This window comes from Miscanthus floridulus, chromosome 1, assembly GCF_019320115.1.
Source record: "Miscanthus floridulus cultivar M001 chromosome 1, ASM1932011v1, whole genome shotgun sequence".
NCBI lineage: Eukaryota > Viridiplantae > Streptophyta > Magnoliopsida > Poales > Poaceae > Miscanthus > Miscanthus floridulus.
Window position 1 is genome coordinate 132,311,449 of NC_089580.1, and position 27,979 is coordinate 132,339,427.

Consider the following 27,979-nt stretch of genomic DNA (forward strand, 5'->3'; position numbering starts at 1 on the left):
TATGGACCTTGACGTACTGTTTTGATTTCTAGTATGGACTACTGACATGTCCCTAGACTGCACTACTGTTTTGTTTTCCCTAGACATGTTATCTGAACCTGTAATCTGAACATGTAATCTGGACATGTTATCTCGGCCTATCATGTTGTCTGGACCTATGTTACTGTAACTTAAGTGCTACCTATCTATTGTGTGAACCTATATGTCCAAATTCTATTAAAATTGTATCCACTTTCATGCAGAACTGCATACAACCAGTGAAAAATACTCTATCAAAATTATTCCTAAATTGTAGCATGACTCTTTCAAATCAGACCACATGAACTGTATACAACCAGTGAAAAATACTTGGTGATTTCTGAAAACGATCTTCATTTCATAGGATTAATTGTCATTACATCATTTCTAAACAAATACTAGGACTACAATTACAAAGCTTGTCCATCTTGCAGTTCTGAAAAATCGTCTCATACAAAGCCGACTTACAGGCAACCATAACAGCAATCAAGACACCTACAAAGCCCACAAAACAAGGAAAAATCGATCACTATTTGCTTCGGCTCATGCTTTGGCTCCTTAGCCTTCACTGTCATCAGTGTCCATTCTTTCCTCATGTGCATTTTCTTTGGTTGCCCCTCCAGTAACTCCTGCTGAGAGAGTATCATCTTTGAACATGACCTATGACCTCATCCCTTTCTGATTACGGGTGTTCTTTAAGAGCTCAACTTGGTGGCCATTCCAAACAGCAACACTGCATTTGGAATTGTTCAGCCATCCTGCAAACATATTGCATCAGATATGCATTGCTGCTACAATTCGTTTTTAGAAACAAAGAAGCTCAAGACTGGAATATCATAGCTCGAATAAATGTGCCGAATAAACCACAGATACACTGAATTTACAACAGAAAGGAAGTGAGGATTTGGAAGCCAAGCCGAATAATTCCCTCGACCATTCACACAGTCACTGCAATACACATAAGTCTCTGAAACTGTGTGCCTCGTTCAGTTCCCCTTCCTCGTTCCATGTTCAGTGCAAAACCAAGGTGATCATCAGCATCAGCCAAATGCACTAAGGAGCAAATCAAAAACACTGTGAATATGTGGTTTCAATTGGCAAATTGGCCAGAACCTGGGAGCCAACAGAAGCTGACCTGGTTCGTGCAGCAGAGGCAGACTGGCGTGGACGCGGCTGCAGCTTCGCGTGGACGTGGCGGCGGCCCGGAGGCGGACTGGCGTGGACGCGGCTGCAGCTTGTCGTGGACATGGCGGCGGCCTGGTCTCGATCTTGGCGCGGACACGGAAGCCAGCGGCCTGCCGTCGATCTCGTCGTTGCAGCGGGGGCGGATTGACGCGGAACCCGACAGCCTAACGCGGAATCCGGCGTCCGGGCGCCGGCGGTCCGCGATCTCACCGGGGGCAGCGGGGCCGGATTGACGCGACAGAAAAGGGATACGGTTTAGGGGTAAAACGGGATCTCATAAGCATGGGCGATGCGGATCTCGTAGAGTTTATCTAAAACTGCGCTCGAGTACTAACGAACCCACTTGAATAGTGCAATGGTTTGGCCCTTTGAGTTTGACATCGAGCTCCCAGGTTCGAACCCTGTGGTAGCCAAATTTTTTTGCAACATTTTTTATTAGATATTACGTTCTGTGATTTTCTAAATATTAGCAATAATATGACACTATCTTATTAGTTTTCTGATTTTCTAGGTTTCACAAAAATATCTAACTTTAATATCAAGATTTCAGTTTACAGTTTGATTAATTAGTTCAACTATTTCAAGTTATACAATAATAACTCATTTGTAATCAAATTATATCGACAACTTAAAAAATAGAAATAATTATTTATTGTAGGTAATTATTTTATTTTATCTTTATAAGAAATAAAATATTTGAGTTACATTTAAAAAAATAAAAATATCATAAAAATAAAAATGAAATACTTGAGTTATTTTCAAACTTCTTCCTACATTTTTAGCTATTATTGTACTTATTTGTTGAATGACTAAATGATAAAAGGTACAATACCTTAAGCTAGGTAGAAAAATCTTAAAACTTACATGGACACCTCATTTTGGAGTATAATGATGACAACAAAGTTTCAATTGATTCTAAGAATGTGGTCATGCACATCCTCACAACGGCATACTCCCTCCGTCACGTATTATTAGTCGTTTTAGACTATGAGCAAGTACGATAGAGATTCCAAATATCTGGACTGAAGTTCTTTACAGATGTATAATACCACTTTGTCGAAATCCTTTTGAATTTTTCATGTCATGATCATACACTAAAATAAGGTGTCCATCCAAATTTTTAGATCTTTCTACCTAACTTAAGGTATGGTAGCTTTTATCCTTGAGTCATTCAATAAATAACTACAGTAATAGCAAAAAAATTAATAAATAGTTGAAAATAAACGAAGGTAAATCATTAAGCTATATTGTACTAATTAAAAATCTGGCAAAAAAATGAACATGGAGAAATAAAAAAAGGAATAAACACAATAAATGTTGACAAAACCCAAAAATTGAAAAAACCCAAAAAAATTGGCTATCATCGGGTTCGAACCCGGGAGCTCGGGATCAAACTCAAAGGGCCATACCATTGCGCTACTCAAGTGGTTTCATTAGTTCTCGAGCGCAGTCTTTGATAAACAGATCCCAGCAATGCCAAAAAAAAGAAGACCGCAACCTCTCGCGCCTCAAGGCGCCAAAACAATTTCCCTCGTCAAAAAATTCCGCCAAAAACACCGGTATATTTACTCATTTCCCTGCACTCGTCACCTCCTCGGCCACTCGTTCTCTCTTCCCCCCATTTCTCCAACCCTATCCACCACCGCCGGGACACAACCGCCGTCGACGAGCTGCATCCCCGCCCACGAGCTGCGTCCTCGCCGACATCAATCGCCGCATCCCCCTCTCTCTCATCGCCCCATGCACCTATCTCGCCCCATCCACCTCTTTCTCGCCTCAACCTAACCCTAACCACTGTCGGATTGTGGGTCATCACCGCACTGGATCTGCTTCCCCGTCGACTAGGGTTCACCGCACCAGGGTTGCTTCCCCTTTGACGACCACCGACGACGAGCACCTGGTCTACATCCGCAACCTAGCCACAACCGCAATGGTGGCAACAAGGGGGCAAGGTAGGAAGCGACCTGCAGAACAAGAACAAGGTAAGCAAAACTCTTCTATATTGATGAATTCTGTTGTACAATTCTATTGCCCTGGTATCTAGTTAGCTCCATAAGCAATTCTTTTGCAGTGCCTCTAGCTGTGGGACTACCACACACTGTCCCATATGTGCCTGTAAAAATGTAGGTTCAGTTCAGACTTAGTTGTATCTGGTGTGTCAGACAATCAATCCTTGTTTTTGCAAGAGAACCTGATCTGTTTTAGTTCCTGAATGAAATGCTTTGCTGAATGAATCTTGGTTTGCTAACCATTCAGTCAAATTATATGAATAGTACCCACTGTCCCATATCTGCCTGTACATGTGTGTTGCTATATACTCTGCTGTGTATGAATAGTACCCAGTCTTGGTTTGCTAACCATTCAGTCAAATTGTATTCTAATCTTGGATATGTATTTATGTATTGATGTGCAATTAGTAATCTATTTTGCACTTGTATTTGTCTAAAATAGAAGCAGCAGTGATGTTTTCTTAAAGCAATTGTAGTACAATTCTGAAAGTAGCTGTGACTCTTGACTTCAAATAGATTTTGGCGTGGTCTGTTTGACCATTTTAATGATCTAGATTTGGATGTAGCAGAGTGCATGCATGTGTGTTGATAGGAAAAGAGTAGTTCAGTACAAGCTATCTTCAAAATTTTCAGATAATTTAGAGTATTTGTGCTTCAGGTACAAAAAAAGTTGTACCTCTTACCTCTGACCTATTACTTGTTGCTTATAACCTATCACCTCTTATCCCTTAGCTCTTCAGCAGGCACTACTAGCTCCTACCTCTTATCTATCTAGCATCTAGTATTACTACCTCTTAGTACTTAGTTCACTCCTTTTTATTTTCTAATAGACACAATTTGCTTGTTTTTGTAAGAACCTCCAAAAACTGATTATGAGAGACGCCGGGATACACGCGTGGCGAACAATTTAAAGATGATGCAAGAATTCGGCCTGAAAAATCTATCTACTGAATTTAATAACTCTGTATCACAATCTGCATCAAAGAAGGGGGAAAATCAGCAAACAAGAAAACAAATAGTGAAGATTCAGATTCATCGGAGTATCTCCTTCAAGATGATGATCAAGGAGATAGTGATGATGATGACACTGAATCTGATGAGCAGCCACAACCCCTAGCAACTAAGGTGCTTCTTCTATCTTCAAAGTACTGGATGGGGAATATTTGCATTGCATTTGACTGTTTTTAATCTGTTCTTTAATATATGCCCTTGCTTTTAGATGCATCTTGTTTCTTGCATACCTGTTCTTTAATATATGGTCTTGCTTATTAATGCACATGACTTACTTGATTTTTTTTCCACAGTATCCTGCAGGGCATAGTCAGAAAGTCCTAGCTTCAAAGAAGAAGAAGATAGGTCCCACCATGGCGCCAGGAGTTAGGGCTAGTAAGAGAGTGAGGGCATCTCAAGGATCACTAGGTGCAACCTCCTGAATCCTAAACAAGATCATCAAAAAGGCTTCAACCTTCAGCGAGAGATGGCTAGAATGTAGAGGATCCTATAGATGGTCATGATGAAATACCACCACAAAGGTCTTATATAGATGCAGAGGAAGGCAATGGAGCTGGTGGTCAGGACAATACAACTGTAGAGGAAGTCAGTGGAGCTGGTGCTCAAGATAGTACAGGTGCTGATGAAGACAATGTAGCTGGAGAGGAAGACACTGAAGGCAAGTTATAGTTTCTTTGTCATTCAAATATGTCATCTGTTTTGCTTATCTGCATGAAACTAAATCATTTTAATGCAAATTCTATTTTGTAGCTCCTGCACAGCGAGCCCCAAGGAGACCCAGGCCACCCACCAAGGGAACACAGCTGGACAGGATGACAAAAGCTATGGGAAGGAGAATGCCCATAGCTGTTGCTGAAGGCAAAAGAAGGCCTCATGAACCTGTTCAAGCAGCCAAGTTTGCATCTGAGGCTGGTGTCATCATTCGGGATAAGGTTCCTATCCTACCTCATTGGAAAGAATACAAGAGAGACGATCAATATTACAAAAACTTTGTGGGAAAGCTCTCTGTAAGTGCATTACTATTTCTATGGTTAACATGTATATCTGTTTAACCTGAATTGACTAACTAAATATGGAATTGTCATATGACTAGGGGCGCTTGGCCATTAACCCTGACGACAAGCCAACAGAGGAAGCTTGCACCGATATCCTGCGCTCTGGGGTGCGATAAATGCGTTATCGGCTCAAGAATAAATACTTCAATGGTGTACCTTGCAAATGAGATTAGGACAACTTCTCCAGTTGCATGCATGACTGATGAACAGTGGAAGGCACTAGTTGCAAAGTGGTCTGATCCAAAAAACATGGTATGGGTATCTTCTCATATATTCTTTCTCATTCAGTTTCCAAAGGATCTTCTCATTTTAAACATATCATCTCATCAATCCTTCTTGCTATACCCAGGCCCTTCAATGAAAAGCAGTGTAACACATAAATATTTTCAAACATAAAGATTCCCTAAGCTCCTAAATTGGAGCAATTAGCAGAATGTACTTGGGAAAAAAGGTTGGTCATATATATCCTGCAAACAAAAAGGATTACAAATATGCCCTTAAATATCAATCCATTCATCAAAGGATAGAATAACATATTCTAAAGGACAAAATCATGAACAGAACAATAGAAAGGCAGTTCATGGTGAGCATTCAGACAATTTGAGATGTACATTTCATAGAAGTTGTATAGGGGCATAAAAGAGTAGACAACTCTGCAGTAGTTGAAAAATTACCATCTTACTGTTTTTCAGATAAATAGGTATCTTGTCATATATTCTTTCTCAATCAGTTTCCAAAGGATCTCTCATTTTAAACCTATGATCTCATCTGACATGTTCATTATCTTGTAGGAATCAAGTGAAAAGAACAAGCAGAATCACCGTAAAGTCAAGTATCATCAAGCTACGGGTTCTCGCAGCTATGTGGCACACTTACATGCATATGTAAGTAAAGAGTACCCTGTACATATTTGCACTAAACAACTTATTTTGCATTTCATCTGAGAAAACTTTGCTGTAATTGGTTATCTATGAAACAGAAGAAGAAGAAAAACAATGCAGAACCAAGCACAGAACAAAATGAAGAACTTGATGCGGTGGAGGCCTTCAAGACCTGCCATACCAGCTCCAAACATGGTCTGACTGAACTAGCAAGAGAAGCAGTTGTAAGTCACGACATCTGTTTCGCTGTGCCAACAACTATTCATTAATTGGATAATATGTCTTGTTTCAAACATTTTGTATTCTGTCTTTTGCTCAAAACTGGTCATAATCCAATATAGCTAGACATACTTGCTAAATAATAATCCTATGTTGTTGACTTCTACTTGTATTCAGTTACCTGACAACAAATAAATGACTCATGATTGCATACCTATTTGGCATCAGTTTCTATCAATGCAGCATAGGTTTTTATTTTTTAAAATACATCTTGTGTGATATTTCCTCCTCAAATTAATGCAATAAGTATCAACTAATGATGGGTCATTGCTGTTTCAGTCAAATATGGAAGCTTTGAGGACAGAACCTGTTGCTGAAGGTGAGATAGCAGTGTCCTAGTGTGCAGGTTGTGTCCCTAGGTGCTCTCCTAGAACAGCTCAAACCTTTTCCTAAGAGTGTTGGCATCAAACCAGTGCCATCCTCCAAATCATCATCATCAAATGAAAGCGAGCTTTGGGAGCAACTAGCAGCTGAAGCTACGGCTGCTGTACAAGGTGAAATCGATGAACTCAGGAAGAGAAGTGAAGAAGCTGAGGAAAAGCTAGGCGAGGACACAAAAGGAGATGGAGGAGTACAAGAAGCTGACAGAGATAAACAACAAGGCAATGGAGGAGAACAATGCGCTGCTCAAGCGTATCTTGGCCATCAACAATGCTTCTTCGACATGAGCGCTGCTCGTAGCTGCTGGTTCATTAAGCAAGGGGTCTGCTGGTGATTTTGTTTATGTAGTAACTTATGTTGCTGGTGGTTGGCAACTTTTTATTATTTCCTGTGATGTTAATGTGAACTGAGATGAAACTAGTAGTTCAAATGTGATGTCTAGTGAGTTATGTGAACCGAGTTTAGAATTGTTGGTTAAGTTGTTGGTCATTGGAATATTGGATCTGTTAATTTATGGAAGCTTTTGGTCATTCCAGTATTATTTGCATTCTGTAATGAAATCAACATGTGCACTTGTGATGAATTATCTAACCTTTCTGTGACGATTTGGTAATTGATTCTATGACGAATTTCTATTTACTTCAGTGACGAAAATGAGGACCTATCACAGCAAGCCTTGTGGCCCAATAAAAAGTGGACACGTGGACCATCCACATCACTAGCCACGTCAGCTGCCACGTGGTCGGACACGTCACCTGCAATGTGGACGCGCCACGTGGACAAGACACGTCAGCTGCCAGCGTGGCAGACGTTGTCTAGCCGCCTAATAGACGGCAAGTCATGACAAAAAGGGGCTATATCAATGACGAAAATAGATCGTCATAGAAAGAATACACTTCTATGATGATGGCCATTTTGTCATAGAACAAATGCACATCTATGACGAAAATAGACATTTCGTCACGGTAGGTAAAATATGACGCACATTCAATGACGAATACCATATCGTCACAAATTCATCATAAAATAATATATGTGACGATTTTGGAGTCTTCAGTGACGAAAGAAGAGCATCATTGATGTACACATCCCTAGTAGTGTATCCATGTACGCTAATATATGCGCCTGGGTGTGCTTCATCAACACCTAATTGGGGATTTCATCACCTAACCCTCTCCTCACTTACCATAAGGATTATACAACAACTAAATGGGTACTTGAAAGTGTATTTGCCCCCTATGTGGGTTTTGGTGTATTGATGACATCCAAATTATGGATGAATGAGATCTTAATGAGATATATTGCCGCTTTAGTCCTATGAAAGTTTTAAAGAGTTGATCTAAGATAAAATGGTATCCCTCAATTCTTGAAATTGAAAAGGCGGACAAACTCAAAGCGCTCTCCAAAGTTTTTATTTTTTGTTTTGAGTTTAGGTTTCGTCGTACTATAAAGAGAGATGCAAGTTTAGGTGGTCTGAGGAAGATAGAGTGCTCAAGCATAAAAATAAAATCAAAAGAGTAACACTAAATCACCTCACGAACACCTAGATTCTAGTTGTGGACTTTTTATAGTTGAAAGTCCCGGCGCGAGCTGGAAGTCCCGGTAGTCGGAAGTCCCGACTCCCGCCGGAAGTCCCGACGCTCTTGGACTTAGTCGCCAGGCTCGGCTGACCGTCGGAAGTCCCAACGCGAGCCGGAAGTCCCGGCAGCTGTAACACCATCGGTGTTACACCATAAATCATCTACTAAAACATGTTATGAGCATCATACTTGTGTGTTAATGCATGTGGTGAAGTGAGTAGATAATGCATTGCAACTAAAACGATCAACAAAAATGCGAAACGAAAGTTGCTCCACGATTTGTACAGGTAACAAGTAGGGGTGTAAACTAATTTTTATTAAACAAAAATGCTATAGAACATGTATGTGACACTTAAATAAAGTTTGAAATGTGAACTTTGTAGATGACAATGAAATACTTGGTATTGAAAAAGAATATTGCTAAGCAATATTTTCAGTAGCTTAGAAATGCAATCTGAAATTAAGATTAGCTCAAACGCTTAGAAAATTTCAAAGCTTATGGACAGCTAGATGCTGCTATGTTTAGCAATTTATTTGGAGAGATTGGGTTCAGGAGTGGTGTAGTTCTATGATTTGATTTAGTAGTTCCATATGCCATCTTGAGTGTAGTGAAGCCGATTTAGGTTTAGGAGCAACGGTTTGGTCGTGATCAGCGCTTTAAAATTCGTGCACGTCATAGCTTTGTGGCCGACCCGCGTCGCCGCGTGGTTGTGCCGTGCACGCACGTATGGCCGCGCACTGGCTGGCCATGGCCTTGCCGCGGCTTGGCCGCTTAGGCCGCACCGCTAGGCTGCCGGTCCGCTCTATGCCCGACTGCCCCTGCCACCGTGGCTGACGCTGGTGCTGCTGCTGCCACCGCGCCCACGACGCGATGCCGCCGCTGCCACCACTATCGCATCACCATGTTGCGTGCCTGTAGCTGTGCTATGCCGCTAGCCTGCCTTGACGCTGTGCGCACGTGGCCGTGTCGCCGTCGCCTTGCCATTGATGGCACTGCGGCGCGCGGGTCACGCCGGTCACGAGCGTGCATGTCTGTCGGCTAGTGCCTGGCCGCAGGCTGCGCCGGTCATGCCAACCACATCCCGCCAAGGCACGCCCTTGCCGAGTCACTGGCTGCCCCTCCCCCACCACTCCCTCGCTCTCTCTCTCTGTTCTCGTATCCCTACCGCCATTGAATCGCACCGGCGCCGCAGCTGCGAGGGGTCACCTCTCATCAATCCCTCTTGTTTGCTCCTCTGCCCTCACATCCCCTCTCTAGCCGCCCCCACCCTGCTTTGATTACGGCTGAGCCGAGCCTCAATTTTGGGGCTTCGCCTTGCCACTGCACCGTTAAGACCCGTCACCGCCCGCGCCATGGCCATCCTCCACCACTTCACCCCACGAAAATTCTTTTGCACCACTAGATCGCCTTGGCTCCCTCTCCACTGTGCGCTAGTGGGAGCGCTACCGCCTCCCCGCCACCACTGACGCGGCCGTGTCCACCGCGGCTCGCCGTCGTGCTACGCACGTGGCCAGCCCTGCTCAGGTAGTCATCGGCCAAACCACCACTTTGGCCGGGTTCACGGTGTGGCCTTTGTGCCTATCCCCTATCTCTACCATCCTGTTAGCGCTGTAGCTCACCGTGATGACCGCCGCGCCGTCGTGGGTGACCGCACGCAGTGGCAGCTCGCTCTAGTGCGCCCTGTTGCTCCATATCGCCGCTTAGGGTAGGCGTTAGGGTCGTAGATGGGGTTTGGCTCATTAGTTGGGTCGGTGTGAGCCTCGAGTGGCCGGCGTACCGCCTAGTGACACCACCCGCCGTGCCGGCGAGCGCGGGGCGTATCGGGGACCTCTCCAGTGCGAAGGTGAAAAGATACGAGGGCTCCGTTGCAAAGTCGTTGTCTATAGAAATAGTACGTGTAGTGTTCGCGTTATTGTCTGATAACGCGAGGGCATTTTTGCAAGAGTGCCAGCGCGCACGCGGGCTCCCCGCCGTGGGCTGCCTCCGCGCGTGGGCCGCGCCCCGCGTGGGCCGCGTTGGGCTGAAATCGGCTTATCTTTTTCATGGAAAATAGAAATAGCTTTTCATTTTAATTCTGAGCTGAACTTTGGTAATTAATATAAAATAATGTAGATATCCAAAAATTATGAAACTAATTTTGTTAGGTTCCCAAAAACATTGTCTACCTGTTCGTATATTTAGTTCATACATATCTGTGTGGTTGCTAAGGAGCATTAAAATAGTTGAGATGCTTAGTATTATTTCGATTAATAATTGAAGGAATTTTTGTGGTAGATTGGTCATAGAAAATACCCTAAAATTTTTATAGTAGCTTCATTGTATTATTATGTGATCACCGTAATTTTTGTAGCCCTAGAATAGACTACTTAATATGGTAGCTAAATACCCATTAAGGCTAAAGGAATAATGGCATGATACTGGTTTATAAAAGTTAAGCACTTGTAGGGTGAGCTTGAAATCTATTTGGTAGAGATAATGATTAGCTTAGTATCTTAGTCATTAGAGCTAGCTTAGTAGCTTAGAATGTGTATTCTTATTTTAAGAGTTGTTGTTGCCAAAATACTTAGTGTTGCATCATCATTGCATGCATGCAGAGAACGAGTTGGTGGAGTTCGTGACTATCGGAGAGCAGGAGTACAAGGAGGTGATCGAGGAGTACGAGGAGGAGGTCCTCATATAGGAGGAAGCCTTGGAGCCACCGACGACTGACATAGCTGACAATCCACCTGCCCAAGGCAAGCCCTGGTGCCATTTACGTTATAGGATTTATATTGAAACTATATGCATAGATAAACCTATCTATGAGTCCTACTAGCATAGGTCGAGTAGCTGCTATGCTTAGGCTATCGGTAGCATGAGTAACCTATCATTACTCACAATAGATGATTATTATTATTACTCTCATGATAAAATGGTAAAAGGAAATGGAGACCGGGTAGGGATAAGGTACGAGTATTGGTAGGTGTAATAGATTGTGTCCCACGGTCAACGGGGCATAGCTTGGTTACACTGTTTTCCCTATCCGTGTCATTTGAGGACTGTCCATTGCTGTGGATGATAGTCAGGTCATAGACTTATTATCCTAAGCACATACTTGCTTATGGGAGCGGGAAGGCTCGTTGCTCTCTTATCGTGGGTTCCTACTCTTTCTAGACCGACTGATTAGAGACAGGGATGGTGGAGGTCTAAGCACCACACTGAGTCTAGGACTCAAGAGTGGGGGCTTGGAGTCCAAGTTTGGACGGGGACCTAGACCCCTTGACAAGAGAGTGGTGGGTTGGTCTAGCTTATGCCTAGGGTACAAGTGGGGCGTGTGTTTCGGGGTACCTAGCTGGGATACATTGGTTCATGAATCGCCATGTGATATGGTATGACTTGGCTATGGTCTAGCACCGTAGTAAGAACTGGAAGGTGAAAGGGGATGAATGGATCTGATTGCTCAACTCTTGCTTGAAAGTAGAACAGGTGCTTACATAGAATGGTTAGCTAATGAACTAATCATGACTGCTAGTAAAACACATACATAAAGATTCACTACTAGTAATGCTTTTCGCAAAAAGGAAACCCAACAAACCATAAAGATTATCATATCCTCTGGAGTCAGGAAATTATTCCCACTAGTCGGGTAAGTCTTGCGAGTACATTGTGTACTCAGGGTTTATTTACCCCTGTTGCAGGTGCAGCTTGAGGAGTGGTTGTTGTGTGGAGGATTCTTCTGGTGGGCATAGGCGGATCCTTGTATCTTATCGTTAGATGTTTATTTCAATTCCGCTGTTGAAATTCCGCACTTTGAACTTGATATTGTAATAATGTATTTCCGAGAACTCTTGTTGTATGAAATAGACTAAGTATTGTAAACTCATTCTCATTACTGGATTCTAGATGAAAAATGTGGATTGTTCGAGTTCTCCCTTGGGGTGTGCTCGACGGAACCACCTAGTGTAGCTTACTTTCGAGGTGCTTAGTGTCTAGTGAAAGACAAGCGCCTCCGAAGGTGTGTTATTTCGGGCGGTTCTGCCACACGTCGTATCAGAGCCAATAATGAGTTACGAGTTTTATAACTCTTTTCAAAACCTAAAATTTGACCAACAAAAGTTTTGTGAAAAGTAGGATGCAATAATTTATGTAAATAAGTATAAGCCCTTACAACATGGTCTATCTAGGATAGCAGCACTGGTTTTATCTAATCAATTTTCTATAGGTACACTAACTTATGCTACATAAGAATTGTTAGCTTACGGAAAGTGAGTGTGCGATGTGCCAAAAATTTTTTGCGAATGCCGCTATATTTTGGCTTGAGTGAACGGGTAGTGTCGGGTTCATAAACCCGGGGTCCCTAATGAACCTGCTTCCTAGCAAAAGCTCAGCCCAGCAGACAACATTGCGAACAACGCGCAACTTCTAGGCTGGCCCAGATACCCAATGATAGGCCAGAAGGGCGATCGAGTCATCGACTGGAAGACCTGGCCAAGGAGGAATGACGCTCGCTTCTGACTCTGACCCACCTCCCTGACCAGGAAGGCCTAGCCAAGGAGGAATGATGCTCGCTTCTGACTCCGGCCCGCCTCTCCAACTAGAAGGCCTGGCCAAGGAGGGACGACGCTCGCCTCCAACTTCGGCCCACCTCTCCAATCGAAAGGCCTGGCCAAGGAGGGATGACGCTCGCTTCCGACTCTGACCCGCCTATTCGACCGGAGGGACACCGAACCTCTACTTATATCTCTTCTCTGACTATTGCAGTTGGAGCCGACTAGGAAACAATCGAACGGGGACGCCCGCTCAGTAAGGACCCAAAGAGTCAGGCAAAGCAAGTAAGGCAGGGCACTGAAGTCAAACCGTAATGCCAAGGACCGTACCCTGCACACCTACGAGACAGTACTATCAGGTCATGTTAGAAGTGTGCTCCGCAACCTTCCAGACATGTCAGAACACGAACAGTGTTATGGGCGCCGACATTTGCCCTACAATATGGTAGGTGCCGACATTAGCCATACTAGAAGAACACGATGGAACCAACCTCATGCATTAGGGCATCAATAGTATTGTAGGCGCCGACAAACCGCCTTATACCCGACGGCGTGTGCAACAAGACTAGGTAGCACACACACTCTCTTTCTCTACACTCTCTCTCTTGTAAAGCCGTCCCCTTCTATAAAAGGGGATGCGGTCTCTCCAAAGGGAGGATTCGAACAATCGACGATCGATTCACATAGGACCTGAACAACCAACAGACGGTTGATTCTAATTATCTCTGCTTGGCTCTAGAACTCTAAAGCCAGACAGAGCATACGTTCGAACACTTAGCGCATGTTGGAGCTCCCATCACTCTTGGCCCTTTGGTCTGGAGTCTGACCAGACCTCTGATACCCCCATCTTACTCCCTCTTGTTTGTAACCCCATAGCAAACTTTGAGCACCTGGGCTCAGGAATAAAGTCTCCGACCGACTCAGACTGGACGTAGGGCACGTTGCCTGAACCAATATAAACCATGTGTCATTGAGTGCTAGGCCACATCCGATCACAACATATGGCAAAACTACAAATATTTATGTGTTGGTCACTTTTCGCACTGATAGTTGGCGCCCTCCATGGGGAGGACGCCGTACGTTCACGCTTTTGGTCATCGGATGGCCCACCTTTCCACCATCTTCGACATGGTGGGCTCAAGCGATATGACTCGCTTTAGCTCGCTGGAGTTTCCCATGCTCCCACCTGTTGGGATGTGGGTTCCTCCCTTCTTTGAGCCATCCTAGGTCTTCCTCTTCGGAAGCCTGGACTTCGTCGCCGATCGGCTCGTCGTGCTTCACCTCCACGAGGAGGCACTTGTCCCGGCACCCATCAGAGGAGGAGCGCCCTCCGTTGGTGCTGGGCCACCCGGTGACCTCAATGACAAGATGCCTACGGTTCGCTCCGAGCCTACGCTGGGCTCAAACCCCACAATGAGTAACATACATACTGTTCTTTACTCGCTTTTTATATTTTTTGGCCGACTCTCCGGAGGGACCCCGTTGTCCTTACCGTGACCGCCATGTGACCGGTTCCCCTACGGCCTCTCGTCCCCCATGGACACGTATGCACGGGGGCTCCGAAAGAGGCTGGCGCCGCCCCCTCTCACATTCAAATTCATATGGATGGCGGGCTACGCTCCTGCCTCTTTTCACGGCCTCATGGATGACAATGTTGAGAGCGATGGCTCCAGCATCGGTGATGTTGTGGCACCTAGCCACCCTCTGTCCCGAGAGTGCGCTATGGGACATTATGGCACCTAGCCACCCTCTATCCCGAGAGTGCACTATGGCGGATGCTCTGGGACAGCCGCCAGTGGTGGCAGAGTCTCTATAGACCCACACCCTCCGGACCCTCGTGTAGAGGCCCTCGCATGTGCGTAGGAGCACAGCAAGGAGCTACAACAAAGGTGGCAGAACTAGCTGCCACCTGTGTCGGTAAGCTCGGCGCAGCACGCTATGCTATGCGCACATAACTCGGTGAGCGGTGCTTAGGGTCATACCCGCCAGGTCCAGCGCGACATCATGGATGGGGGGAACGATCCCCCACAATTTGCTTGGGCTGGCCAGAACATCACCGCTGCAGCGATGCTTCTACGTGGCCTTCCAAAGCCTGTCGACCCCCTAGAGCAGGCAATCCACCGGAACCTCCGAACGCTGGTGGAAACCATCGTCGTTCAACAGGCGGAGAGCTCCATGTCATGGCACTAACTCATGACCTCTCTCCCCACCAGGGGAGCGGGGACGTAACAGATGCATCGCTCCATCCGCTCACCTCTACAGCCACCGGGTGTGGAACAGGAGGACGCAGCTGCACCACATCCTAACCCGACGCTCGCTCCACACCGACCCCCTGTGCGTGAGCGGCTCGGGCCGAACCGAGATGCTCGTAGCATCATCAACAACCGGCATCAAGCCCAGCATGATGATGACGTCCATCGAGGGGCAGTAAGAGCAGGCGACATGGGCCCTGGCCGGACCATCAAGGGGAGCGGTGAAACACGCCCTAGGCATGGTTGCTGACCCGATGACTGGAGTCCTAGCCCAGATGGCGTAGGACCATAGTCCTTTGGATGACGCATCCAGAGAGTGCCATTCCCGTAGCGCTTCTAACCGCCTACCAACATCACCAAATATACTAGGGAGACGAATCCCGGTATATGGCTCAAAGACTTCCGGCTCACCTACCGAGCCGAAGGAGTGGATGATGACCACTTCATCATTCAATACCTCCCCATTTGCGTGGGGGAGCATGTTTGAGCGTGGCTCAAATTCCTCCCGCATGATAGCATCCACGACTAGGCGGACCTCAAGAGGATCTTCATCGAGAATTTCCAGGGGACGTATGTCTACCTAGGGAACTCTAGGGACCTCAAGAGCTACTAGCAGGAGCCCAACGAGTCCCTATGGGACTACATCTGTAGGTTCTCGAAGCAGTGCAACTCCCTTCCTGATGTCATCGATGCAGACGTCATCAGTGCGTTCCTTTCCAAGACAACCTGTGAGTCCCTGATCCACAAGCTTGGCTGTCTGAAGCCCCGAACTATGCGCAACCTGCTCAACGTCGCCATGAACCATGCCTCCGACGAGGAGGTGGTTGGAGTGGTCTTTAGTGGTGGTCGGGACAAGGGAAAGGCCAAGCATGAGGACCAAGATGAGAGCCCCTCCACATAGAGGGGCAAAAAGAACAAGAAGGATCGGCGCCGACTGGCCAACTCCATGTTCGTTGCCGTGGCTGATCATGCGGGCAAGTAGCCCTAGTAGGGCTAGCCTGACCACTTCAACAAGCTCATGGATAGCCCATGCACCAACCACACTTACCCCATCAAGCACCTCTACAAGGACAATGAGCTCCTCAAGCACTTCCTGCGACAGGCCGGTGGGCCGAAAAAAGGAAAGGGCAAGGAGGCAGCAACCAAGAAGGGAGGCATAGCTGGCAAGGATGGGGACAACTTTCCTGATCCCAAGGAATGCATCATGATCTTCAGGGGATCCGATGCCATCTACTCCAAGCGCCATCACAAAGTGCGCTATAGAGAGGCATGCATTTCCGAGACGGCCGACCCCACCTTCCTTCACTGGTCAGAATCTCTGATCAGTTTTGATCAGAGGGACCATCCTTCCCACATTGCTAGACTAGGTCGCTACCCGCTCATCGTCGATCCCATCATCCACAAGAAGTGCCTCACCAAGGTGCTGATGGATAGAGGCAGCGGCCCCAACATCCTCTACATTGACACCCACGATGCCATGCGCATGCCCTAGTCAGAGCTCCGCCCGACGAGCTCTCCCTTCCACGGCGTGATGCTGGGGACACAGGCATACCCACTTAGGCAGATCGACCTACCCATCATGTTTGGCGACCGAGCCGACTTCTGCTCGGAGGTGCTTACCTTTGAGGTGGTGGACTTCCCGGGGTCTTACCACGCCATCTTGGGGTGGCCAAGCTACGCTAAGTTCATGGCGGTCTCCAACTACACCTATCTGAAGTTGAAGATGCCAGGACCGAATGGTGTCATCACTGTGGTAGCACCTTTTCACACACCTACATGTGCGACTGTGAGCATTACGAGCTCGCCACTGCCATCATCAACTCGTTAGAGCTCCCATGGCTCGGGGAGTTGCCGACTCCAGCAGTCCCGGACAGCAACAAACCAACCTCCTTGACTGCCTTCCACCCACTCGAGGAAACTAAGGCGGTGGGGATCGACCCCACTGACCCTACCAAGACGGTGAAGATTGGGACCTAGCTCTCGGCCAAATAGGAATACGAGCTCACTGACTTTCTACATGCCAATCATGATGTCTTCGCATGGAAACCTTCTGACATGCCAGGCATACCGCGGGAGGTCACTGAGCACGCACTACGTGTCATCCCAGGCTCGAAGCCCGCCAAGCAACGTCTGTGTCGCTTTGATGATGAGAGGCGCAGGGCCATAGGCGAGGAGGTCGCCAAACTCCTAGCAGCTAGATTCATCAAGGAGGTATACCACTTCGACTGGCTCGCCAATCCTGTTCTTGTTAAAAAGAAGACTGGGAAATGGAGAATGTGCGTTGATTATACTGGCCTCAACAAGGCATGTCCGAAGGACCATTTTTCTTTACCACGCATAGACCAGATAGTCGACTCCACCTCAGGATACGAAATCCTCTCCTTTCTAGATGCCTACTCAGGCTATCACCAGATCGCGATGAAAGAGTCCGACCAGCTCGCGAGTTTGTTTATCACTCCATATGGTTCGTACTGTTACATAACCATGCCTTTCGGTCTAAAGAATGCTGGTGCCACCTCTCAACGGTGCATGCAGCAATGCTTCGTTGATCAAATTGACCCGCTCAATCAGCCTGACCAAGTCGAGCAGCCAAAACCAACAATTGCCGTCTATGTTGATGACATAGTGGTCAAAATGGCTCAAGCTTGCGACCTGATCGCAAACTTGGCCACAACGTTCATGAACCTCCAAAGGTTCAACATCAAATTGAATCCTAAAAAATGTGTTTTCGGGGTTCCAAAGGGGAAGCTGCATGGATACATCATGTCCAAAAGCGGCATCAAGGCCAACCCCAAAAAAATCACGGCCATCTCCAACATGGGCCCTATACGCAACATCAAGGGCGTACAGAGGCTCACCGGCTGTTTGGCCGCCTTGAGCTGATTCATCTCCTGGCTCGGCAAACGGGGGACGCCTCTCTACAAGCTTCTCAAAAAGATGGACGCTTTTGTCTGGATTGAGGAAGCACAGTAGGCTTTGGACAGCCTCAAAGCATCACTGACATCGGCCCCAATCCTCGTCGCGCCTGAACGGGGAGAACCCCTCCTTCTCTACGTCGTGGCAAGCAACCATGTGGTGAGCGCCACCCTAGTCGTTGAAAGGGAGGAGCCGGGACACCACCTTAAGGTCCAATGACCCGTATACTTCATCGAGGAGGTACTCACCAACCCCAAGGTTTGGTACCCCCAGGTGCAAAAACTCCTATACGCCGTGCTGATGGCAACCCAAAAGCTCCTGCACTACTTCACCGACCATGAAGTCTTGGTCGTCGCTTCATACCTGCTCGGAGACATCATCTGCAACCACGACGTCATGGGATGAATCTCCAAGTGGGCACTCGAGCTAATGGGCCATGACATTAGGTATATCCCCCGTACCGCTATTAAGTCTCAGACTCTCATAGACTTTGTCGCCGAATGGATGGAGGTCCAGCTCCCGACCCCAGATGTCACTCACGAGTACTGGATGATGTACTTCGATGGGTCCGTAATGGTGCCTGGCTCGGGGGCTGGAGTGGTTCTGATCTCCTAGGATAGGAGTAGGCTCCGCTACGCAATCTGCCTCCACTTTTTGGCCTCAAACAATGCCGCAGAATATGAGGCCCTCATCAACGGACTGAGCATCGCCATCGAGCTCGGCGCTACGTAGCTCTACGTCCATGATGACTCAGAGTTGGTCATCGACCAGGTCATGAAGGAGTCCTCTTACAAAAGCCCCCTCATGATAGCATACTGCTAGGAGGTGTGCAAGCTCAAGGGCAAATTCCAGGGGATCAAGCTACACCATGTCCCTCGAAAGGACAACGATGCCACCGATTTTCTCACAAAATTGGCTGCCAGGCGGGTTCTGTCTCCGGATGGGTTCTTCATCAATGACCTTCATGAACCGTCTGCTCACATCCTGGAAGGTCTGATCTAGACACACCCTAATGCCAACCCGCCATGGTAGCACTCGATCAAGCCGACTAGCGAGCGCCGCTACTCGCCTACCTCCTCGAGGTGGTTCTCCCACCCAAAAGGACTGAAGCGCAACAGATCGCTCGACACGCCAAGACATTCGTCGCGAACGGTAATGAACTCTACAAACGAAGTCCATCGGGAGTACTCATGAAGTACATCCCTACCAACCAAGACAAGTAGCTCCTCCTTGAGGTCCATGTCGAAATCTGCGGACATCATGTGGCCCCGAGGTCGTTGGTCAGAAAAGCCTTTCGCCAAGGGTTTTACTGGCCCACCGCGCTATGAAATGCAGAGGAGGTCATCCGCAGGTGTGAGGGATGCCAGTTCTATGCTCAGCAAATGCACTTGCGAGCACAAGAGCTTCAAACCATCCCCATCACCTGGCCGTTCGTGGTCTGGGGCCTCAACATGGTAGGACCCCTCAAAAAGGGCCCGGGCGGCTTCACTCACCTACTCGTAGCGGTCGACAAATTCACCAAGTGGATAGAGGCCAAGCCCATCACCAACATTCATTCAGAAGAGGCGGTCAAATTCTTGCGTGACATCATTTATCGGTTCAGTGTTCCTAACTGTATCATCACTGACCATAGAACTAACTTCACCAAGAAGAAGTTCCTGGACTTCAGTGATGGATATGGCATCAGGATCGACTAGGCCTCGGTCGGACATCCGCATACTAATGATCAGGTCAAGCGAGCCAATGGCATGGTCCTCCAAGGACTCAAGCCACACATCTTTGACTGACTCAACAAGTACGCCAGACGATGGGTTGCAGAGGTCCCAGTGATCCTCTGGAGCCTGAGAACGACCCCAAACCGATCCATAGGGTTCACACCCTTCTTCCTTGCTTATGGAGCTGAAGCAGTGCTGCCCTCTGACCTCGACCATGGCGCCCCAAGAGTGAAGACCTTCGACCATGACCGAGCCACGGAGGCTCAACAAGACGCAGTCGACTTGCTCGAGGAGGCCCGCAAGACGACCGTCATCCACTCCGCTCACAACCAGCAAACTCTCCGCAGGTACCATGAAAGAAAAATCAAAGGGAGAATCCTCGAGGTCAGAGACCTCATGCTTCGAAGGACTCAATCAACCAAGGAGAAACACAAACTCTCTCCACCATGGCAAGGACCCTATACGGTCACCGAGGTGATCCGATCGGGCGCCTACCGACTGAAGGACGACAACGGCAACGTTCTCACCAACACTTGGAACATTGAACAGCTATGTCGTTTCTTCCCTTAAAAATTCGGTCTTACCGCTTTCTTTCATTCTATGCTTGCTCCTACAAGCACCCCGGCCCAAACACTTTGTAGGGTCGAGATGGCGACTAGAGGGGGGGGGTGAATAGTCATTTCTAAAACTTAATCGCGTTGGCTAACCAAAACAAGTGCGGAATTAAAACTATTGGTCTAGCCAAGACTACACCCCTCTATCTATGTTCTCTAGCACCTTGCAAAGATCCTAATTAAGCAACAAAGGTGCCGGGCTAGCTAGAGCTCACCTAACCAATTCTAGGAGCAAGGTCACACAAACCTATGCCACTAGTATTTCAAGCAATGAGGGAGCTCCCACATATGCTAATAAGCAAAAGCACAAAGCCAACTAAGCTCACTAGCAATGCTCAATAACAAGGCAACCAATGCCAAATTAGAGAGCGCAAATACTTAGCTACACAAACTAAGCAAAGTGACTAACAAAGTTACACAAACCAAATTAGCCACGCAAGGGAGCTACTTCTATGCTACACAAGCAAGAAGGTAACTAGTGAGCTACACATGCTAACTAATTACAAGAGCAACTACACAAGCACAATGTATATAAAAGTAATCACAAGCTTGTATAAGGGGATTGCAAACCAATGGGAAGAACAAGGTTGACACGGTGATTTTCTCCTGAGATTCACATGCTTGCCAACACGCTATGTCCCCATTGTGTCGACCGCTCACTTGGAGGTTCGGCGGCTAATTGGCATCACCTGCCAAGCCCGCACGTCGGGTACCGCAAGAACCTTCCCTGAAAGTGAGGGTAGCTCAATGACACGCTCAATTGAGTTGCTCTTCGCGGCTCCCGCAGGGCGAGCACAATGCCCCTCACAAAGCACTTCTCCGGAGCACCGCACAAGCTTCTTGCGGGCTTTGATGGAGACCACCACCAAGCCATCTAGGAGGTGGCAACCTCCAAGAGTAACAAGCACCACCGGCTTGCAACTCGATCACCTAGTGCCACTCAATGCAATCTCACAATGCAATGAACTTGAATCACACTCACTCGTAATCGATTCGCACTCTTGCAAGCACAAGTGAGTTAGAGGGCATCCAAGCACTCCTACACAAGCCACATAGGCGTGAGGGTGCTCAGCAACCAGCCCAAGGTCGGCCACACACTCCTTTTATAGCCCCAAGGTCTAAAATAGTCGTTACCCCTTCACTAGGCAAAGCGTGTACTGACCGGACACGCATGTCATAACGATCGGACGCGCAGATCGCAGAGTCCGGTCACTTATAGAGAGGTTCCAGAGACGTTTTTCAGTGACCGGATGCATCCGATCATCACTGACCGGACTCTCCTAGCGTCCGGTCGCTTCTGGACATGCTAAAAACACTGACCGAACGCTGTGACCGGACTCGCAGGTGCTGACCGGACGCTGAGGTCGCAGAGTCCGTTCATAGACCTTTTAGCTCTAAAACGGCTATAACTCTTAGCTCCGAACTCTGATTTCGATGATCTTGGACATTTTGGAAAGCTTACTCAGAGGGCTACACATCCCACATGCTTACTTGATCCAAATAACAATGGATCAAAACAGTATTCCAATCCAAGGACCATCCTATAGTTCGGAGTACACCAAAAAACCTTTTTCTCTTCTCTAAGTTGATTCACAACAACTCTAACTTCTTCTCCTTTGCAAATGTGCCAACACCACCAAGTGTGCACCACCATGTGTATGTGTGTTAGCTTTTCACAAACATTTTCCAAAGGATTAGTCACTCAACTTGCCACACCACTCGATCCTAGCGATGATGCAAAGTTAGATCACTCGAGTGGCACTAGATGACCGATATGCAAACAAGTTTGCCCCTTTTGATAGTATGGCCATCTATACTAAACCCGGTCATCAACTTCTCTACACACCTATGACCAGTGAAATGAAATGCCCTAGGTTATACCTTTGCCTTGCGTATTCCATTCCATCTCCTCCAATGTCGATGCAACATATGCACCAACATGATCGACAATGATATGATCCACTTCATATCATCACGTGATCATATTGGTTCATCAATCTTGACTTCACTTGCTTTTCACCGTTGCCTTCGTCCATCGGCGCCAAGTCTTGCTCAAGCTTCACCGCCATGCGGTCCATCGCTCTAAAGCCTCCGACTTGCCCTTCACGCTTGCAACCGGTCCATCAAGCCAAGTCTTGTCTTGATCTTCTCCACCTTGATCACATGACTCAATGTCATGTCTCATGTGCAATAAACTCCTTCATCATCACATGTGTGAGCTTTGCAACATCTGCAAACCATTTTCACCTTCACGGCATATGTTGCTCACACACATGTACTTGTGGACTAATCACCTGTATATCTCACATAAACATAATTAGTCCACCTAGGGTTGTCACTCAATTACCAAAACCACACAAGGACCTTTCACACTTTCGGCTCGGGTCGCTCGGGGGCTCCACGGCGGTGCGATACCACCTCTCTCTTTTACTATCATATGGTAAATACCATTTTACCCAAAAAAGGTAGTCCGTTCCTTTAATTACCCTATGTAACTTTGCTTTAAACATTCCGACCGATCGCACCCCACCACGACCTATGGTTACGAGCAGCTGAGCCTCGTGGGCCACGTCCGGGTTCTTAAGGTTGCAGCCTACGGTTCAAACGGGCAGGTGCGAAAAAGAAAGAATAAAAAACAAAGATATGCTAGGGTAAAAATAAGGAACGGATGGGACAAGATTCCCCTCATGAAGTGATTCCATCACAAAACAAAGTCAATGTATTCATGGATAAAAAATGTTTACACAGGGAGTCCCCCATGAACTTATCCCTTACATATATTGACTATTTTTCTACTCTAAATACTAGTGTGGCTACCAGCTCAGTCGACGAGGATAAAAGCTGCTTCGTCTCTGACAGGATGAGGCTTGGCTCAGTTGGAGGTGGGACGACGTTCGCTTCCAATCTGGGCCCCACTCCATCCATAGGATGGGCAACGTCTTCTTGATGCACGCCTTCAGCCACGCTCGCACGGCGAGCCTCCATCACCCACTACGCGAAGACTTGCTCGGCCACCAACTGTGCGTGTGGTAGCAAGCTCTCCCTGAGGGCATGGATGCGTCTGGGCTCCAGCCATCGGTGTACCCACTGCAGATGGTGGCGAAGTCCAGGTCCGGGTGGTGCATCGCCACCGAAGTCAGCACCCCCGATGTCCCGTAGAACATCTCGTTGGAGATAAGCGCCCGAACTTCATCTATGACCTCAGCTAGTCAGATGGCGGGTGTGCTGGTGCTCAGCGTCGACCCGAACACCTCTGAGGCGACAACCTAAGCGACGTTGCGGATCTGGTCAAGCTCCCCCTCGAGAGCACGTCGCTCTTCATGGGACTTGGCCAGCGCCTCCGTGCTTCGATCAATCGCTGCCTTGGCGGTCTCTAGCTCCCGCTCCAGCGACCCAACCCTTCCGCCTAGTTCTGGAAGAAGGATGACAAGCTCAGAAGCAAGTTAAAGAAAAAACCAAGACATCAACCAAAAGCAGAACAGGTACATACCGAGGTGGGTGTTCTCAAGGATGGAGAGTCCTTCCTCCTGCCGAGTCACCTGCTCGCGCAGCCTAGCATTCGACTCCTCCATTCCGAGCACCTGGCCCCGGAGCACGAGCACTTCCTAGTCGACCTCCTACTGGGCCCTCCGCTCTGACTCTAGAGCCTCCAGGGACTCCTAGAGCGCCGCCTCGGTCTCCGCCAGAGACTTCTGGAGCGCCGCCTCAGTCTTTGCCTGGTGGACCTTCGCTGCATCAAGTCCTCGCTCAGCGGCAGTCGCTCGCTCCACCGTGAGTAGTTCCGCTGCCTATGCTTCCGTTGCCTCAGCCGCCCGGTCTTGGCACTCACAGCGGGCGGACTCCAGCTGGCGCTCGAGCTCAGCGACCCGCTGCAACACCGTGGCCTCCCGCTCCATCTGAGCGTGTTCTTCCAGGAGGAAACGGGACTTGCGGCTCGACATCTCCTCCAGACCCTGAAAAATGAGAAGCAAGTGTGCTGAGGCAATCAGCAAAAGACCAAGGAGTCAAGAACAAACGCAAAAAACTTACCTTTGCGACGCAGGGCAGGTCAACCATAACTGCCTGATGGACGACTTTGACCCACTCCAAGGCCTCCTCTAGCCTTGCCCTAGTTTGGGCGAGATCAGACTCCATTGTGAGTCCTCTCCCCCAAGTACATGCTAGAGCTGCACCTCCTCCTCATCCCAAAGGATGAACCAAACCTTCCTCGGGTCACCGGGGCAGGGCCACACCAGGTCGGTGGTCGCCCCCAACCCGCTGGAAGGCCCAGCCGATGACCGGATCGCCGCTAGCTCCTGCGATGGTGGGATGGCCGGTAGCTCCACCCTAGTGCCTACCTCACCGGTGTAGGGGATCTCCACCTCCTCGACCTTGTGGCCCACCAATGGTTGTTCTGCCTCTGGTCTGGCCGTATGTCCTCCTAACCCCGATAGCTCCGACCAGGAGGGTGAGCCGTGCGGTGAGGCAGGGAGCCCGGTCTCCCCCCTCTCTTCTGCCGCTACCGATGCGGGAGGGATCGCAAGGGTCACCTCTGACCTAGCCACCGCCGTCACCACAGGGATTACTGCCATCACCTCCGCTGCCGCAGCCGCTGGGCCCACAACTGGCCGGGAGGGCGTAGCCCCCAGAGGAGAAGACCGCACCACCGCCAGCCTGCTCTCCCCGCCGCTTGTTGTGACCTGCTATAGGCTGGGCCTCCACTCTTCCCACATGGGAGGTGAGGCGATGCTTAGTCCTGTTAGTATTTGGACGCTGTCAGAAAGTATAGGTCAGTCGGGCTAAAAAAACTCAAACTATGAGATCAAAAAGAAACAAAGAATGCATACCGGGACATAAGCGGCGGGGCACTGAAGCCCCGACCCGCTGGCAACGGGCCCACCAAACGAGGGCCACTCACAGGTCGTGAGCCATGGCCCCCTCACTTTGATCGAGGGAGGGGAGTCAACCCGACCGGCTCTCGATCGGCCCACGAGTCACCACGACCGTCGGCTCGAGGCACGCGCACCGGAGCAGCTGGCGGGGCATCCCCCCATTGTGGGTCATGCGCACGCACCAACCTTGAAGACGCAGGGGTGTGAGCCCGCTCCTCCGATCGCCTGGCCTACCCCACCACGCCCGGAGCAGGTGGGGTGTGGCAGAACCTCCTAAATTATAGGGCCCACATGCACCTGTCACTGTCCAACGACATTTGACATCTATGCATATGTTCCCGGTAACTTAAGAAGACTGTCGGGTGTCCTCGGAGAACCCCGAATCATCCACGATTTCCGAGCAGGATCACATTACAGAGTCATTGCAGTATTACAACATTTATTCAAATATCTACACCAGAGTAAATCAGCGGAAGTCTTACCATAACTTAGTTTACAAACCAGTTGTTTCAAACTTTACAAACAAAGTTCGATAAATATTACAAACCAAAGTAGTGGAGTGGCATTATAAACATAATACAAAACACACAAATAAAGTGCCCTGCCCAAGGGCCACACATTTACTTACCGTCATCGCATTGAACAACAGTCATGCAGCACGGTCCAAAGCAGACCTGCTCATGAGCCTCACCTGCAACAAGGGTCAACGAACCCTAAGTACAAAAGTACTCAACAAGACTTAACCAAAATAGAAACTGATAGAACACAGGAATGCAGGCTCAGGGATTCAAGGTATGGCTTTAGCAATAATCAAAGTTCTTTTGCGTAAAAGCATTTTAACAAAATTCTTTAATTCAACATTTAAAACTTCACAAGAACCATATATGAATCTGCCATGATCCGTAATGAGATCATGAACTTCATATCAAACTCTATCTCAAATCTAGCTCAAGTTTTATTTATTAACTACGATGATAAACAGTGAGTTGAGTCTCCATAACCGAGGAGCAATGACGATTCAAACCGATTAAACCCAGCTGGGGATTCCAGACCACACGACATATGTAGGTCCCCGACTTACATATATCAACCTACCCTCGGATCCTCTAAAACAAGAACGGGTCCGCGCCACCTGAGAATACAGTACTCCACCAATCCAGCCCATTGCCATGTGGGTACACGCCATTCCCGCCATCTCTTCACTCCCAGTGCGCGAGTAGCCATTTTCGTAATGGAATAGCCAAATTAAGGCTTATCGGAGTATGTGGTTAGTACTACAAAGTCTCACCTCATGCAGTTCAACAACGGACGGACCTTAATCGACACAGGCAGAAAGAACCTGCTCACAAGACCTCCATGTCTTGTGGCTCCCATACCCCGAGTCCACCCGATCTAGAGTTATTACTCCACATGCTCAATTTTCATGATCACATAAGTAACCAAGCGTAACCAAAGATCCATTTAAAATTCGCAGGTGATAGGTAATCACCCGACTTTTATCTGTCTAAGCATAGCTAAGCATAACTAGGCAATTACAAATTAAAACTAGTAACAAGGTAGATGGGGAAAAACAAGGTTGGTAATGCACCAATTAGGTTTTCACTTAACTCCTAATCACTTAATGCAGTACTTGAAAGCAAAAGCGAGATAAATTTGTAAAACACAAGGTAGGTTTAAATGCTTCCGGGGCTTGCCTTGATTAACGGAAAAGTCCGGTTCCGGAGATGTTCCACAATTATCCAATCTGACCTCAATAGACGGATTAACTTCCTCCGCAACTTGATTAACAACCACGTGCTCACCTTCGTTCACTACACGTAGTAACAATGCCATGTTTAACATGATGCGAGATACAAAATATGATGCTCGATGATGGATGCAAAATTAACAACTTGAATACAACTTTCCTTCGCGGTACAGTTACAAGTCAAACTACCGAACCCTTTTTCGTAACACTTACTTCAATTGCCAAGGATCATTACCAACTAATGACCTAAGGTCATCACTCAATCCAAAAATTCAAACAAAACCTAAGTCATTAAAGGTTACTATTTGTGTTTATGAATTAATTATTTAATTAAAAATTATGAAATAAATCAACTTGTTCCGATTGAGCTCAAAATTTTTGTAAAGGTTCATCACATGATAACTAAGTGGCAAAACAATTTTCATAATTTTTGGATAATTATTTAAGCCTAGAAAAATCATGGAAATTCATTTATTAATTAATTGAGAAATTTTTGTCACATTCAAAAAGTACTGAAAAACAACATTTAATATTTTTATTAAATATTATACATCACAAAGAAGTCACACAAAAATTTTCATAATTTTTGGAGCTCTAAATAATTCTATACAAAAATAACAAATCACATCACTATTCATTCAAATCTGCAAAATAGAAAAATCCATTTTCAACACTGAGCCACTGACAGGGCGACCCCACCTGTCATCCCCGTCCTCCCGCGCTCAACAGCAATGACCGTGGTTTGACCACCAGTAACTCACTGCCGGTGAGGTCTCCGGCCAAGGCGAAGGCACCAACACGTTCCCTACACCACGGCGCATCGATAGGAGGTACTAACTACGCCAATCTCGGCTTGGACCGAGCTCGTCACTGGCCATGGGGGGTCGGCCGAGCTATGCACGGCGGTGCCACGACGTTCAAGCTACTAGAGCTTGCTA

General features: G+C 47.6%; 1 pseudogene; it reads left to right on the forward strand.

The window, feature by feature from the left end:
• The first annotated feature begins 5,035 nt into the window (after positions 1 to 5,035).
• Positions 5,036 to 6,709, forward strand: LOC136493861 (uncharacterized; annotated as a pseudogene).
• Positions 6,710 to 27,979: the final 21,270 nt, after the last annotated feature.